This window comes from Pseudochaenichthys georgianus, chromosome 3 (genome assembly GCF_902827115.2).
Source record: "Pseudochaenichthys georgianus chromosome 3, fPseGeo1.2, whole genome shotgun sequence".
NCBI lineage: Eukaryota > Metazoa > Chordata > Actinopteri > Perciformes > Channichthyidae > Pseudochaenichthys > Pseudochaenichthys georgianus.
In genome coordinates, this window is record NC_047505.1 from 1,253,815 (window position 1) to 1,266,651 (window position 12,837).

Sequence of the window (12,837 nt, forward strand, 5' to 3'; positions counted from 1 at the left end):
AAAGTCTAGCGTCATGTACCATTGGTATTCGTTTCCCCACGACCCTCCTTTTCGGTTGCGTTCGTTTGACAAACTGGTGTACGGGATAAGGGTAGTGGTGCTTGAAGAAGGGTAGTGTTAAAGAAATCTAGGGCCCAACACAGCGCTGGAGAGTACAAGTCAAATGAACAATACAAATAAATGGTGAATCAAGCAAAGCTGTCTTTTGGTTATTTATTTGAAGCTTCAAATACACGATACAATAATATAAATATGTCACAAGTCGCACAGAGTATAAAATAGTCTGCGCGAGAGTGCGCAGAACAATGGAAAAGCAAAGGTTATATAGAAAAGGAGTGGGAAAGAGAACAATCTGGGTTCACACAGTCAGATTGTTGATGAGACACCCAGTGGCCTTGAGTAGATAGCATAACGGTTCTCAGAGCAGGGAAGTTCGTGATGTGTCTGACTGTGTATGAGTCTCCCAGTCTGCTGAAACAGCTGTGGCCTTGCAGAGACTGGGAAACTCATAAGAGAATATAATAGAATAATAATGGTAAAAGCACAACAAGAGGAAATAAGAAGCATTTGGTTTAAACATATGAAAGACATAATAAGGATAATAATAAGGATGATAATAATAAAAATGCCCACTACATTCCCCCCTTTTGATCATACTTGATCAATAGAAAAAAACAAATGATAGGATAGACTGATATAACACATCAATGAATACACTCCATCGCTGGTTTAAGTAAACACATCACAAATATATCATAGAAAACTGGCTGTTTTTGTGGAGGACAGACTCCAATATAATGTAAGCATAAGAGAGGAGATACACACATGATTATATTGATGAATCGGAATCAGACTCTTCTGATTCTAGCTGATCTATCTCACTGTGGCGCAAAGGATTGTCTTGTAATGGAATAGTAGTATACTGAACGAAAGCTGAGGACACCATGCTGGAAACGCACTTCTTCAGTATTGGGATAATCAAACAGGTTGTTAAGATGCAGCACGGTGTCAGTGATGTTCTTGGTGGCGTCGGGAATGTAAGTGCAACAGGAGTCACCGATCACATGACACAGGCCACCCTTTGAGGCGAACAAAAGGTCAAGAGCGAATTGGTGCTGCATGAGCATGTTCCTAGAGGCTATTATGAATGGGGTCAAAGCCTGGAAGCCTTGCGTCCTCTCCTAAGTGAGGTTCTCTAGCCGGACGTGTAAGGTATCTATTTTATGGGCATTGTTTACTGTACCCCACCATGGGAACAGGCCACCCATGAATTTAGCTCCAGCGGACGTCATATCTCTTTTTACCTTGTGGTGGTCGGGGTGTTGGAACTCTGGATAATGATGTGTCGTGTACATTAAGGACGTGAGTACAGTGACTGCTGGATTCAAATCCACTAGAGTGCATGTACCTATCCAAAGGGGAGCCAGAACTTGATAGAGCTTGTTGCCGCACAACCAAACGTAATCTTCTGGCGCGCTAAACCCAGCATCACTGGGCCAGGCCAGTTGGAGGGAAATATGTTCAACATCTGGGAATGCTACGTTAGAAAGGATTCTCTCAGGGGCACCAGATATGTGACAATACGAAATTTTGTAAGCACCGTCACCGCATGTGTTCCGTAGGATGCGAGTACAACCAGTAGTAGTGCCTAGGAAAAAATAATGTGGTGTAAGAGACGTTTTGTGGTAAACTCTCTGGATGCAGAGGTTGTCTTTCATCCCTCTCAAATGACTGGGATGCACATGGCTGATGGGTTGGTACTTTGCATATGTGGTATCAAGCGTGGATGCACGCAAAGAGGAGTCAGACCGATTGCTGCATGGTGGGGGAAGCTGCCTAGCATAACGCCACTCGGTTACGCTGTCTTCACCCTTGATGGGCTTTGTCAGAGCCATAAACGCGCAGAGGTGTTCAACCTGGGTCAGAGAGCGCGGACGAACTGGCACGGACATTGATGAGTCCTGGGGGAAAAGGGTGCATGCATAACATGACCCATTTTGTCCTGAGGCCTGCAAGAATGATCTCAGAGTGTGCCACCAGACGTTACCGGTGATCCCATTACTGGTCTGACCCACATCAATGTTGCTATGGTCGTTATCGACTATGTATAGATTAAATGTAGATGTACCTATGGATGTCAACAGTATCGTCAAAGGTTGCTTACGCTTTTCCGGGTCTGAGTTTTGGGCGCGATGTCTATGTAAAATGTGCCACACGGGTCGGCGCCGGATACATACAGACAACAAAATAAAATAAATGTGGTTCGCCCTGCTTTCCCCATGTACCTCTTAGATACCTCGATTTTGGCTGACATGCTGTGTGCTGAAATGGATACATAAAATATAGGACTAGTCCTAACACAACTATCATGGCAAGTATGCAGAGGAACCATTCTATGATTGTCCAGGCTCTCCAGTAGCATTCACATTGCTCACGGTTGCGTTGTCGTCTCTCCAGGCGAGCCCTCATCACGAGGGGGAAATGTTCCATGGGGTGTGTGAGTGTATTCTCTCGGTCGATTTCGTGACACGGATCGTCAGACTTCGCACACTGATAACACAAACGAGGAACCAGAGAGCATAGCTCAGCTCAGCTGGCACTCGCTCGTGACACCTTGTGTGTAGTGTGTTTTGGTGTATGTCGTGCAAGTGTGGTGCTGGTGGTGACTCGGACACGTCACTTGCTGTCATCTCTGTTGGTGACTCGGACATGTCACTTGTTGTCATCTGTTGGTGACTTGGACATGTCACTTGTTGTCATCTGTTGGTGACTTGGACATGTCACTTGTTGTCATCTGTTGGTGACTTGGACATGTCACTTGTTGTCATCTGTTGGTGACTTGGACATGTCACTTGTTGTCATCTGTTGGTGACTTGGACATGTCACTTGTTGTCATCTGTTGGTGACTTGGACATGTCACTTGTTGTCATCTGTTGGTGACTTGGACATGTCACTTGTTGTCATCTGTTGGTGACTTGGACATGTCACTTGTTGTCATCTGTTGGTGACTTGGACACGTCACTTGTTGTCATCTGTTGGTGACTTGGACATGTCACTTGTTGTCGTCTTCTTCTACCGTTTCTCCTTTCCTGTGACCACGACCTTGCAGTGGCTGGCGTGGACCCATGTAGCTCTCTCGGCGACCTTGACCGCTGTCTGGGTGACGAGAAGCACCTGGTAGGGACCTTGCCAACGATTGGATTTCCAGCTCTTTCTCCGGAAATCCTTGACCAGCACGAAGTCGCTCGGTTGAAGGCGGTGAAGCGGACCAGTGGCAGTCGCTAAAGTGGATGATAGGTTAACACAATATGACAACATAGCATCCTCACACAAAGTTGTGGAGGGAAGAGGACATCCTGGAGCCTTGAGTCCAATCTGTGGAGGAGCCCCAAAAAGGATTTCAAATGGGCTGAGTTGACTCCGTGTTCTTTTCCGCATCCTCATGTACATCAGCACAATGGGCAGAGCTTGTGTCCATGACAGACCTGTGTCTGCACAGCATTTTGTTAGTTTGTAATTTTGCATAATGCAGATTAGGCATGCTTCACAGTGCTTTTGAGCGGTTACTGTGAACCCCCTTGTGAACCACTCCTGATTTATAGACTCTAACATCCCCCCTTTTGACACATGATCCCACCCATGTGTCAACTTAGCGAAATGAGGGAAAAAATGTCTGGGAAGACATGGATTGGAATTTGGGCCAACCCAAAAACAGCCCCAGCAGCCTTCCATTGAGCCTTCTCAACTGGCGTAGCTAGCTGCTGCATGGAAGTCAGTGATGACATTTTGTCAGTAAAGGAGGAGACAGGGATTTTAACAAATGAGTGTGCGTGAGGTGCGAGAGGAATCAGGGCAGCTGCCTTTGCGGCTGAGTCAGCAGACGCATTTCCTAGGGAAACTGGGTCTGTACTGCTTGCGTGTGCGGCACATTTACAGACTGCAACCTCAGATGGGAGCAGAATGGCGTCTAGTAAGCCTGCAACCAGTACATGGTTAAGTACTGGTTTGCCATCAGATTTAAGAAATTGTCTACACTTCCAAATAGCCCCAAAATCGTGTACTACCCCGAAAGCATAACGTGAGTCAGTGTAAATAGTCACGGTTTTGCCTTCTGCAAACGTGCAGGCTTCAGTTAGTGCGATGAGCTCTGCTGCCTGTGCTGAGAGGTGACATGGAAGCGGTCCAGAACGGAGTACAGCAGAATCTGAAACAACAGAAAAACCCACCCGATTAGTGCCCCCTTGGTCGCGAGAGGCAGACCCATCAACATACAACATGAGGTCAGCGTTGGTCAGAGGAACGTCTTGTAAGTCCGGTCTAGGTGCACACCATGGAAAGTACGTCAACCGTCTTCAGGCAATGTTCAAACTAAATGAAGTCTCTCCTTTTGAAACATCATGTGTTGAAATAAACACCTGCAGTTCAAAAAAAAATGAATTGCCTAATATTTTTGTTGTGGAATCAATTCATTTCTTTCTTTAAAGGCAAAAACATGAAAAAGCTAAAAGGAAAACCCTATTGAATACAATATTATTTGGAGCAACTTAATTTATAAATAGTTGTCAACTTAAAAACATGTGTTCATGTTCAACATGTGGTAATTAAGTACATACAATTTAAGATTATATTTAAATCATACGGTAAAACAAGTTGGAACTTTGGAGTAATCAACTTAAAAACTTGTGTTTATGCTACCAATTATTAAGTAAGTGGTAATTGAAAACACCTCTGATTGTAGAGGAAAAGCCTTCTCCCCTAACCCAAATAACTTTGTTGCTTTAACAACATTTCAATAGAAGTTGTCTTAACTCAATAACCATCGATGCAACCTATTGCCTTGATTTTCTTTGTTAAGCCAAGGCATTTGTTGTTAGAGTGTACGTAGACTGGGCCTCCCATATAACCTGGCTGAGCCGATATAAAAACCAATCAGTAAATAACTTTTCAATACATTATTGATTACTATTTTTGAGGTCCTTTTAGGTTGGAAGTGAACATAAGTCAGAGGTACATGGTGTACTTTTCCTTCACTTCATGTATGTAATACCTTTAGTTACTTCACAGATGTGGATGAATGATGTGAAATATAATCAAGTGTTAAATCAGACTTTAGTTCCACCTGGAGTAAATCCACAAGCTACCCTGCAGTCTACAAAGTCATTCAAACTAGCTGCACCTTCACCAGCTTTGAGAACACTTTCATGATCAATCATTATAAAACATATCATATATATTATTCTGAAATGGACCAATCTGCACAACGACTACTTTTACTGTCTTTACTTTCACTATATTCTGATAATACTTTTCTACTTTTACTTGAAGAACATTTTGAATGCAGGACTGTTACTGTAACACTCTGGTACTTCTACTTTTACTCAAGTACAATATCTGAGTACTTATTCCACTTCTGGTAGTATATTAGTCTGAATTGTAGCTACAAAATCACACAGAGCTGCATAAAAATAGAATAATATGTACACGTGTGTACAATGATTTGTAGGTAATTTTGACTACTCAAGACACCTCACTTATACATCTTCAAAGTATTGGCTTTCAGAATATTAAACTTGTTTCGGCAAATTCAGATGATAAATACAACTTTGAAGCTTGTAACGGCATAATTACAAGCAGAGAACGGACTAATGTAACATCACAGCAAGCATAACAACAGCCGTGTGTTATGAACACATACGCAAGAATGACATCATCTGTCGCTTAGTGACTTTTTTAACATTTAGTCTTAACACAAACGTGTGAATGTGTAAGGTTTACCATTATATTCAAATGTGAACACAAATTGACTGTCTTTGTGTACCGGAACACTGAAAAATGCATTTGAGACATCTATGGCAGTAAATATGTTGCAGAGGCTGGAACTTTTGGAGTAATCAGATAATAATTCCGGACGAGCGTGCATGCACAGCTGCATTTACATCGTAAATCCTGGACAAATCTCCACTCGTCAGGAGGTTTGTCTCTGATCTTTTTGACAGGAAACACTGGAATCGTTACACAGAATAATGACCCCTTGTTTAAGCAGAGAGGTAAACACTGGCCGAATGCCATCAACAGCTTCACGTTTAAATGGGTACGGTACGTGAACGTGGACATTAACCCTACGTCATATCTGTGAGCTGCCCAGAGTGAGTATGGCACATCTGAAAGCGCGGCAGGAAGCTCAGAGATATGAGAATTACCTTATCCTCAACCAACAGCAATGTGCGCAGAACGGCTACGTTCGTGCACATTTTCCTTTGATACACGTCATGTGACATAGAGTACATGACATATTCTGTGTGTGTAGGTGTCTAATCAGTGACTGACTCCCAATCTTTAACGATTGGACCCAAATCCCTCCATCTATCAGTGGGGCCCCCTGGCTAGTGAAATGTGTGGACCGCCCCTGGGATTTGACACAGCTGGTTGTGTCTTGTGTGTGTGTGTGAGTCTAACAGAGATAGTGCTACCCAGCGAATTCCAATACATTTTTAAACATGAGCTCATCATTCACACATTCTAACAGTAAACCTCTCATCATAGCATTTACACGGATCTTTCAACCACGTTAGCAGTACAATGCAAAATGAGAAGTTTCCACGTTGACCAGTCAAATGCAACAACTCCTGAAAATCAGGATATGTCAGCAGCCCATTGATACACATTCACCAGTTCTTTATCATCAAATGACACTTTTTGAACCATCGTAGGAGATGGCTGTCGGACTTTAAGACCCTCATTTGTGGAAAAATGAGGTCCAAGCCGAACCGGAGAACCAGATCTCTGCCCAGTAAATGTATTGGGCAGACAGATGATAAAATAACTGTTTTTTACTGATGTGGGAAATGGATTACTGTCAACACCGTTATCTCCACTCTGAAGTGGTACAGAAACTTCTCCTTTTCATAAACCCAGCACATGAATAAATCTATCACTAAATTTGCATTCAGGCAAATCTACCCTTTTTTACCACAGAATGTGTAGCCCCAGAATCAACCGAAAATGTGTGGGACATTTCTTAATGCAAACATTCACTGTCATATTTCAAATATGTACCCTTTTTAACCACAGACATGTCCTCTAATTCTTCTAATTTCTCAATAGTGTGTGTGTGTGTGTGTGTGTGTGTGTGTGTGTGTGTGTGTGTGTGTGTGTGTGTGTGTGTGTGTGTGTGTGTGTGTGTGTGTGTGTGTGTGTGTGTGTGTGTGTGTGTGTGTGTGTGTGTGTGTGTGTGTGTGTGTGTGTGTGTGTGTGTGTGTGTGTGTGTGTGTGTGTGTGTGTGTGTGTGTGTGTCACTTCCCTGGTTTGATGCTGCTGGCTGAATTTCCATCTCGCTCGATTGGGCCCCTTCCTTGCTGTCCCCCTCTGCCTCCATTCCAGTGTTCTGTGAGCAGTCCCATAATCCAATGTTCAACACTTCCACACTTGGAAACATCTTTCTTCAAATGAACGTCTTGCTTCTTGTCCTCTGCCTCTGAAAACCTCCTCTGCCTCTCCCTCGGTATTGTGAGCGGCCAGCATTTTGTTTAGCTTGCGCTGTGTCTGTGAGTCCGTTGAGAAAGGCATTACTGAGGTTTGTTTCCCAAACACCTGCTTGGTCTCCTAGGGCATCGGGTTTGTTTATCCCGCTGTTGTCGAGCTTGGAGTTGACACTGACTGCATGGCTGGGGCTTGTAGTGGAGGTGGTTGAGGTGTTCCAACCAGATTGCCAGGGTTGTACGCCGGAGGAGGGAAGGGATACCCAGTCGAGGAGAGGTCATTCAGGCCTGCAATGGAAGGACACAGGGATGTCTGGGGTTTACATGTCTTTTGGAAATAATGTATTTATTTTCTTCACATTCATTTTCAACCTTAATATTTTATTTAATCCCCAAGGCCAACTGCCTTTTTTTTACTCCCCAGTATTATAAACACTTTCTATGGGTGTCCAGTTTCTCTAAGTCTTTTACTTTAATTGTACTCTTCTTCTTCATTCCATCTTCACACTCTTGTAATTTATCCCTTAGGTTTTTGATTTTTAATTTACTCAAAGAACCTCCCTTAGGAAATCCGAACATTTCCGTCCATATATTTAATTTAGACAGACTTTCTTCACCATATTTTGCTCGCATGACATCAACTATCGGACCCTCAGGAGGCTGTACATACCCCCTCGCCTGCTTTGCCCCCATAGCAAAGTCTTTTAAAGTGTCACCAAAACACTATTTTTCATCCGTCGATGCTAGATATGCCAAATATCTCTGTTTTCGAGCAGTCCCTCTCCTGATGTCATGGAGTTTTAATTACGTTTAACTTTAAACAATTTAGACTTTGCACATCTCACCGAGTATTGAAAGCCCTTTGAGTTCGTTGGATCTCGTGAAGTCAATCGGTCCCACCCCGGCGCTGGTCCTCTCGTCTCGTACGGTTTCTGTCGAGGTAGAGGAAAATCCAAAGATCCTGGAGCGACCACCAGCGTCCGGAGTGGTTCACAATCTAACTTACAGAGATCCTGCCGACAACGCCATTTGTTAAAGAAATCTAGGGCCCAACACAGCGCTGGAGAGTACAAGTCAAATGAACAATACAAATAAATGGTGAATCAAGCAAAGCTGTCTTTTGGTTATTTATTTGAAGCTTCAAATACACGATACAATAATATAAATATGTCACAAGTCGCACAGAGTATAACATAGTCTGCGCGAGAGTGCGCAGAACAATGGAAAAGCAAAGGTTATATAGAAAAGGAGTGGGAAAGAGAACAATCTGGGTTCACACAGTCAGGTTGTTGATGAGACACCCAGTGGCCTTGAGTAGATAGCATAACGGTTCTCAGAGCAGGGAAGTTCGTGATGTGTCTGACTGTGTATGAGTCTCCCAGTCTGCTGAAACAGCTGTGGCCTTGCAGAGACTGGGAAACTCATAAGAGAATATAATAGAATAATAATGGTAAAAGCACAACAAGAGGAAATAAGAAGCATTTGGTTTAAACATATGAAAGACATAATAAGGATAATAATAAGGATGATAATAATAAAAATTCCCACTACAGTATGCAAAGTGTCAGCGAGATGTGTCTTAATGCATCTTTCTGGTTACATTGGGTGAAATTTGCCGTATCTACTGTGCCGGCCACATTGCGGACGTGTCTAGTTAGGCTGTTTTTTGGAGGAGAAAAGGTATCTTGTGTAGTTTCATTTTGTGGGGAATTTGGATTATTACTTTGGTCAATGATTTGTCTCCCCCTTTCACCCACTATGATAATGATTATTCCAACAATGATGAAAAAACAAAGTGTTAAGGCCAAGCAATAGAGGTGTTGGTTAGGTCCTGAGTTCTTCTTCATCTTCGTTTTTCTTGTAAAAGTTCTTTGGTGTATCAGTGTAGGTGAGTGTCTCTTGTGTGGTGTGTGTATGTGATGCGTGTGGTGTACCGCCTACTTTGGGGGAGCGGTCCCTTGTTGTGCCTCCTCGCCGGCTGTTATCTCCTGGGCTGCCGTTGGTTCTCCTGTTGTCTCCTCCTCCTCGGAAGTTGAGTCGATGTCCACACTTGGGGGTTGGGGGGCTTCGGTTGTTTGCCTGATGTTCAGTTGGCCTAGGTCCTGGATGGTGTCAGCGAGGGTCCTGGTAGGTGCTGGTGCTTCCACACACCTGCTCCAGTGGTACCACGTGTCTCCTTTTCCGTCTACTCTGACTGCATGATCTGTTCGCTGGGTTACCTTGAGTGGTTCAGAGAACCTTGGAGCACACCACTTGGGTTTGATCGTCTTCAGGCGGACGTATTCAGCATCTCTGCTGCCCTCAGCTTCCTCTGTGTGTCCTTTGGCTCTGGCTGCTGTGGATTCGTCTGCGAACTCTGCAACGAGGCATTTTAGTTGTTTATAGTAGGCCTGGTGCCCCACTCTGTCATACAGTTCCTTTGAAACCGTGGCTCCCGCCCCTGGGCCTGGGAACTGGTGCCCATGAGTCATCTCATATGGAGTGAACCCAGTGGTCCTGCAAATGGAACTCCTGATAGCCAATAGGGCGAGAGGTAGTGCCTCCAACCATGTCATTCCTGTTTCTTCCATCGCCTTTGCTAGTTTCTGTTTTAGATTTAAGTTCATTCTCTCAACCTTTCCCTGTGATTGTGGATGATACACTGCTCCAAATCTGTGGGTTAGCCCAAGAGAGGCTTCCACCACCGCTAAATCGTGATTTTTGAAGTGGCTGCCATTGTCACTGCGAATCTTTTTGGGGAACCCGTGTCTTGGAATGTAGGTTTGTACCAGGAAGTTGATTACAGACTGGCTGTCTTCTTTTGCACAGGGGATGGCTTCTGGCCACCCTGTGTAGGCATCCACAACCATGAGTATGTACCTCTTTCCCCTGTGTCTGTCTATCATGTCTGTATAGTCTATGACTATCTCCTCCCCTGCCATTGTTACTGCAGGAAACTTTCCCTCATGTGGTTTGATGGTTGCCCTCACATTGTAGCGTCCACAAATACTGCATTCTTCAAGATGATTGGCTATTAAATCTGGTAGGTAAGGGTGCCACCAATGGGTCAGGGCCCTAACCATTTGGTTCTTACCTACGTGTGCCATTGAGTGTGCTTCCTTCATCATAGCTCTTACCCACCCTGGTGGGATCACTGGCCTCCTGTCTGGGGAGTACCAAATGTCATTTGCTCCCTTTCTTGCCCCTTTGTTTCTCCAGGCCGTTAGTTATTGCGGGGAAGCTTTAGATTGTTCTTTAGCCAACTCCTCATCTGTTCTGGCTTCTAGTATTCCTTCTTGGGGAGCCCGTACAACCATTTGTGAGAATGTGGCTTCGTATCCGGCTACCTGCTTGGCGGCCAGATCGGCGGCATTGTTTCCATCGGTTAGGTACCCTGTGGTTTTGGAGTGTCCTTTGCATTTGATTACAGCTACTCTGTTGGGTTTCATGATAGCCTCCTCCAACGCCTTGATTTCGTGATAATGTTTCACTGGTGTTCCTGTACTAGTTACGAATCCTGCCCTGAGCCATCTTTTTAGGTCGTGGTGTACTACCCCGTGTACACATTGATATCTTGATCTATTCCTTGGTTCAAAGCGGCGATTACGCCCTTTAGTTCAGCTAGTTGAGCTGACACTTTTCCTTTGATGGGGGAGCAGTCAATGTTTTCAAAAAGTCCTGTCTCATTACTTCGTCCTACCACAGCGTAGGCCCCTTTTAGGCCGTCCTGTGGGTGTCTGTAACAACATCCGTCAGTGAACATGTCTCTTGCCCCTGTTACTGGCGTTTCCTGCATGTCTGGGCGTATTTTTACATCCTGTACTACTTTTTCCTCACACCTGTGTGGGACTCCTTCTCCTGGTAAGTAGTCTGCCATGTTGGTGCCTTCATGTGTGTAGGTTATGTGTGGCTGTGTCAGAGACTTTTCTAACCTGGTCTGTCTTGCTGATGTCATGGTGAAGGCCGCTGAGTTGACTAGGGCTACAATGCTATGGCTTGTGAGCACTGTGAGTGGGTGTCTCATCACTATGTGTTGGATTTTCCTTAACACTCTAGCCACTCCAGCTGCATGTCTGATGCATGGGGGTTCTTTTGCCTCTGCTGCATCTAGTGCTACGCTAGCATACAGCAAAATTGTTCTGCCTGGACTCTGATCCCCCTTTTTCTGGAAAAGGACGCCGTTTACGGTGTTTTCTTTTTCAGAAACATCCAAGAAGAAAGGGTTTTGATAGTCTGCTGAGGCCAGTGCGCATACTGTAGACATATCTTGCTTGAGAGTTATGAAAGCGTGTTCCGAGTCTGTGTCCCATTCTAGTTTGGCAGTCATGTTCCTATGCCCTTTCTTGTTTATCAGTGCTCTGAGTGGTGCTGTGCGTAGTTTGTAGTCCGCTAAATACATACTGGAGTACCCACACAGGCCCAAAAAAGAGAGCATGTCTTTGACCAGTATTGGTTTTGGGTGGGCCAGTATTGAGTCCTGGTGGGTGGTGGACATTGCGGTGCCGTCTTCAGACAGCACTCTCCCTAAAAAGGTAACCTCCTTTCTGGCACATTGGATCTTTGCTTTGGATGCTTTGAACCCTCTCTCGGCCAGTCGTGTTAGAACGGCTTGTGTGGGTTTTAGGCAGGAGTCTGCGTCAGGGCTGGCTAAGAGTAGGTCGTCTACATACTGTACCAGGATGGTGTCTTTGGGTAGGTCTAAGTCTTGTAGCTGTTCCCTTAACACTTTGTTAAATATTCCTGGGGACAGGTTGAATCCTTGTGGTAGTCTTGTGTACTGAAACCTGTGCCCTTTGTGAACGAATGAGAAGATGTGTCTTAGGTCTGTTGCCAGGGGAATGCAGAAAAATGCATTAGCTAAATCTATGACTGTGAAATGTCGGTGTCCTGGACCAATCTGGGCTATTGCCACATGTGGGTTTGGTACCGGAATGGGAGGTGTCGTGATTCTAGAGTTTATGCGTCTTAAGTCATGGGCCATTCGGTATGTCTTACCCCCTGCCTTTTTTACTGGGAGTATGGGAGTGTTCCACTGCAAGTCTGTTGAGTCTTCCAATACCCCTGATCTTATTAGTCCGTCTATGGTTTCATCAATACCCTCTTTTGCCGCTTGGGCCATAGGGTATTGAGGGGCGTAAACTGGTGGGTCAGCTGTGTATTGGAATCGTACTGGTTCGGCCAGGATGCAATGTCCTACGTCGTATGGATCTTTTGACCAAAGATGTCCTGGTAGTTTATCAAACATGCTCTGTGTGTCGGGGTGGTCCTGTTTATCCATGTGGTGGTCTCTGACCACCGGGACTTCCTCATAGTTAATGCCTTCCTCTGATGAGTGTGAGATAGCATGTGCTTTGAGTGAGGGTGAGTATTCTACCTGTGG